The sequence below is a fragment of the Penaeus japonicus genome, unplaced genomic scaffold (assembly GCF_977035675.1).
Source record: "Penaeus japonicus unplaced genomic scaffold, GWHDUDI00000001_assembly GWHDUDI00000010, whole genome shotgun sequence".
Classification (NCBI taxonomy): Eukaryota; Metazoa; Arthropoda; class Malacostraca; order Decapoda; family Penaeidae; genus Penaeus; species Penaeus japonicus.
This window is the reverse complement of record NW_028234412.1, coordinates 13,125,118-13,130,720: the sequence shown is the minus strand read 5'-3', so window position 1 is coordinate 13,130,720 and position 5,603 is coordinate 13,125,118. Positions and strand designations below refer to the sequence as shown.

Here is a 5,603-nt window from a genome sequence, read left to right as displayed (position 1 = left end):
GTGTTCTTACCTCGATGATTGGGTTAATGTATGTCCGGCGACGCTGACTCAGGGTGTTGGAGTTATCATTTTCAGTATTTTTATTGTGATTTTTGTTATTATCTTCTCTTATTTTGATTGTTGGAAGTAGTAGTTGCAGTAGTATAAGTATTGTTGATGGCATCATTTGGATGATATGATCATTTTTATTATATTTGTTCACAATATTACTAATACCGTTACTATGATTATCACCATCCCACCATCAGTAACATAATTGTTATTATCATCATTACCACAAATGTTTTTATTGTTGTTAGTATTTCATTATAATCAATAACGATAACATCGCCACCATTATCATCATCGCCGTTTATATATATATATATATATATATATATATATATATATATATATATATATATATATATATATATATATATATATATATATATATTTGTATGTATGTATATATATATATATATATATATACATATATATTTATTTATTTATCTATATATTTATATATAAGGATGATGGTGGTGATAAACACAATATACTATAAATTATTATCATTATCCTTATCATCATTGTTATTATTATCATTCCTTCTATCATTATGATTATAAAGTTATTGATAATGAATATACCACTACATAAACATACATACACATATGCATATACATTTATTACACCCAAATACATACATATGTGCCTACATATTCGTAGATAAAAACGCGTATATATCTAACAACAAAAAAGAAATCCGTTTTACTTACACCAAAATCACCAGCAATTTTCCCTAAACACAAGCCATGGCGTGCAACTTCTCACGACACTGAAATGAGACTGAACAAGCCTGGCTACGTGCGTTTAGTAGCTAGTCTTATCAAGAACAGGAAATTATTATCTCATTGCTACGGAAAAAATGCAAAACGAGAGTGGTGTCTAGGAAGAAAGCTTATGTTTTTTTTCACTCCTTGTGCCCGATAGTGGGTGCAAACAGATAATATGTAATTGTGTTTAATGGAATGTCTTCGGAATATAAACATGCTTGATTCACTTGGTTTCTAATTTTGTCAAAAATATGCTGATTAGCTAAAATGATATCGAGTACAGAATTGTTTCACATTATTATCTCATATGATAATCAGAATCATAATAATGCTACCGATCTTCATCATTATTGATAATAGTATCAAAATGTTAACTATCATCACCTTTACCACCATGTAATATTGTCGTTACAATTACCAGTATTATCATTATTATCATAACTTTAGATATTGTGTTACCAACTGTTGTAATTTCCCTCCCTTATGCATCTGAGGTATAAAGAGACGACGTTTTTATAAAAGATTATCAAAGTTTACTTTCTATGATCACTCATTGGTAGGGACACAAAATTCAGTGTAGGACCAAATACTGTAGTACGTGTTTAGTGCTATGATAAGTTGCAACATTATAAAGTAGTTGTTATCAGTAGAAATAAACTCTTGACGCCCGATGCCTTCCGTTGGTAAGTTGCAAAACAATAACGAATTGCTATACTGCAATAAAAAAAATGTACTTCGTCACCCTTCAGCATCTTTTGAGTTTTAGTCAAGCCCGCGACGCAGTATTTTTACATTGTCTACATTTCTCTCTTACCTTTTTTCTCTGATGTAGCTTTAGTGAAAAAACAGTATTATTAAGAGACATTAACTATTTACTCAAAAGTCAACCGCAATGAAAAATCATGCATCCTTAGGTGTCCTTCGAGATATAATAGACCTATCATGCATACGTTTTTCAACATTTCATGACTGATAAGATGTTTATATATATTCATTTCTCCCAAAAGGGCTTGGAGTCAGCAACTGTGTCAGTAGTAAATTCCATAAACATTTAGTTACTCCTCAAATACTGGTCTTTCGTTTTCTCTTCTAGTTCGTAGTTTCACGGGGAGACTCGTCCAATGTGAGGATCTCGCTCTCGGTTCATAATACCCTGGGTCCATTACACACGCGGGAAAGAAGAAGGGGGAGCCAAGTAGATTAGCAAGTATGCTGGTTGTGTGTTGGTTATGGGAGGCTTGTAAGGTCTGTGTGAACGAGTATTGTGAGGCGATATTGCGTATGTACGCATGTATATACATTCCATTACATTACACATACACACAGTATATGATGTGTGTGTATGTGTGTGTAGAGAAATAGGTTAAATCAAATATATTAGTAAATGGTTAACATAAGTTTTCATAGTAATATTCGTGTTTCGTTAAAAGAGATCCCTCATTTCTAAAGACAAATCAAACGTGTTGAGGCTTTTTTTAACGTAGCAGGGACGTTTGGGGTTCCCAGCAGCGCCGTGTTCAAGCCTCTTATTCTTGTTTTTATAGTTGCAGGTGACCCATCATGCAGATATTGTTGCATTTTTTCAAGGAAAATATATCATATATATATATATATATATATATATATATATATATATATATATATATATATTCATTTATTTATTGTATGCATAGAACAGAGAGGTAATTCATAAATACATCAAAAGTTTTGAAATAGTTTAAACTTTTCCATTCATTTTCGTTCCTTCGATTCTTCAATAGAATTGTATATTTCATACGCCTTTGTTTACCAGGAATGATACTAAATTTCAAATGAAAGCTGAAAAAAAATTAATAAGTTTGCCGGGTTCAAGATGACAATAGACAAAATTTATACTTCATGTCCCGTCCAGCAAGACTTGGTCATTATGAAGTTCTGATCGCAGAGCCTCCATTTTTGCCGTCTCATCGATCAAAGTTTGCCGGGAAAAGTCGCCCTTGAGGAGAGGTCTAAGAGTGCGGCATTTAGGAATGTGTGTGTGTGAGAGAGAGAGAGAGAGAGAGAGAGAGAGAGAGAGAGAGAGAGAGCGAGAGAGAGGAGAGAGAGAGAGAGAGAGAGAGAGAGAGAGAGAGAGAGAGAGAGAGAGAGAGAGAGAGAGAGAGAGAGAGAGAGAGAGAGAGAGAGAGAGAGAGAGAGAGAGAGAGAGAGAGAGAGAGAGAGAGAGAGAGAGAGAGAGAGAGAGAGAGACAGAGAGAGAGAGAGAGAGAGAGAGAGAGAGAGTGTGTGTGTGTGTATGTATGTGTGTGTGTTTTACATCCCCACAATATTATACAAATAGGTAACATGGATAGGAAAAAAAATCCATATGTTTATATTATCATTAACCACACGACAATCTCATACTAATCACTAGATGTACATAAAACTCATTCGATTCAGAATTATACCGATATGGAAGAATTCTCGGCAGTCGTTGGTCCACTACGATACATAAGAGCCATCCTGGTCGTGGGAACTGGGTAGTCAAGGGCAGCTTTGTGATTGGCCATCTTGGGGCGAACTTTTCTGTCCAACCAGATCTCCCAGACACATCACTATAGCGCAGTAAAAGTTAGAGATCTAGAAAAAAAAATTCAGCAATACACATGCAACATTGACTTTGTGGTCTGGTGCCATCTCACAAGAGCGCCTTACGACTCCAGATAACCAATGGACAGATGACCTTCGTTGGCCTGACACCGGTGGCCAAGCGAAAACCAAGGAGCGGAATGAAAGCAAACTTAATCAGGGCCAATAAGTATCCTTTCCCACTGGCTGTGCACTAATCAGAATGACAGAGTTTTCATGAAATATCGTATTTTAGATTTGAAGATACGATATCGATTTTTAGAAAGAAATATCACTGATTCGACTGGAAGATTTGCACTTCGAAAGGTCTATCCTTCTACTAACCTCTTCCGCTCTCTGGGATTCTAAAGTGAACGGCTGAAATTACACCTTTTTTTCAATACTAGGAGAGTTTGAATGAAAATTAATTCATGAATACTATAGACTTGATCAACAATATTGTAGATATAACTTCTAATTGTAGAGCGCCAACAGGATAAGTTTGGTAATACCAGTAATACACTCTAAATTACCAATGACTCTGGTAATCTTAAAGTGAGTGGCCACATGGTAACCGAGTTAAGATGAATGACTTTTTTCAAGGAGTTTCTGATCGGTGACTGTGTGAAGTCGGTCTCTTTATAACTATCGTCCTAAATACATCTAAATATTTCCATTTATTATGGAATTATAGAACACTTTGCACTGACCAACTGCAAAATACATATTGCCGTTAACGAAGTCACATAAGCTTCACCAACTCTCTTGTTTGTACATCATGCCTAAGAAAGTGAAATAGAAAATAGTTGAATTATGAAATGTCCGAGATTTATTGTTCACGCCACATGTCATATGTTTATTATGCCCCCATGTAATTAAGCGAGGAAAATTAATTCATTTTCTAAATTCAAAATGTTGAGATAAAACACTCTACAGTATCATATTTCATCCATTTAATAATCGTAAAATGCTCCTCCCTGACACGCTATTAAATGCACTGCTCACTAAACTCCCGTAATTCCCACTCAACAGCAACGACTTCGGCTGAAGCGATGTTGCAGCGACTGACCGCCCCGGCCGCGGTTCGCCCTCTCGGCTGAGGTCGATCGCCACTTCGACACTCTCCAGAGGCTGCACCAGGATGTGCGGTGATTTGGGACATTATTATGACACACACACAAACATTTTCTTAATTATTGTCTAAGTTTGAGGGTTTAATAGTAACTGAATAACTAAATCAGGTATACTCCGATGGAATGGTATTTGTCTTGCATTTAGCGCTAATGCAAGCAATGAGCATTCTCGTTTTCTTAATTTATGGTAGAGGAAGGTCGAGGGAGGGAGGAAGGAAACTCAAACTGACATGACAACGGACATATACATATAGAAATATATTCATATACATTTATATGTATGTATATATGTATATATATATATATATATATATATATATATATATATATATATATATATATATATATATGTGTGTGTGTGTGTGTGTGTGTGTGTGTGTGTGTGTGTGTGTGTGTGTGTGTGTGTGTGTGTGTGTGTGTGTATGTGTGTGGATATTTAGACAGACATAGAAATAAAAAACATAATGACAGATAGAGAGATATATAGATAGGGTCACGTACGGAATATAATATGTAGCACATGATACTCGTATATTCTCAATATATCACATACTGTATGTTCGCGAAGTACATCTGAGCGTCTCACCCCGCCCCCATCTCTCTCTCCCTTCCCGCCTCAGCCTCGTGTTAGTTCCTCGCTGGTCCGCGCCCTCTGTTGCTTGTAAGGGTAATTGAGGATAATGTCACAAACTGAAATTTTATCTGTCATGAGGGACGCGTTAGCACCGACGCCAGAGGCCCCTCGTTTCCCTTCCGCCTTCTTCGCGAGTCCTTTTGAGTGTTTGGTTTGTTGGTTGACTGGTTTTCGTCGGCTTATCTGCCTGCAAGAGTCAAATCGCTTTCGGAGATGTGAAGATTTCAATGTTGCTTTGGGGTAGGTGTCTGATCACCCGTCTCTCATTCTCTCTCTCTCTTTCTGATTTTCCATGCTACCAAAGACCATGTTTATCTAATACTATATGATGTTTGTTGGAGAAACAGTATAGTGTTCAAGATATATATATATATATATATATATATATATATATATATATATATATATATATATGTGTGTGTGTGTGTGTGTGTG

General features: G+C 35.8%; 1 protein-coding gene across 1 annotated transcript in view; it reads right to left on the bottom strand.

Annotated features, from left to right (window-relative positions):
- The window catches only part of LOC122245741 (transmembrane channel-like protein 7), a 12,347-nt gene extending 11,490 nt beyond the window's left edge, over positions 1-857 (bottom strand). The window contains exon 1 of the mRNA XM_086540773.1: positions 759-857. The gene's annotated coding sequence lies outside the window, so the exon portion shown is untranslated. The remainder of the gene's footprint in view (positions 1-758) is intronic.
- Positions 858-5,603: the final 4,746 nt, after the last annotated feature.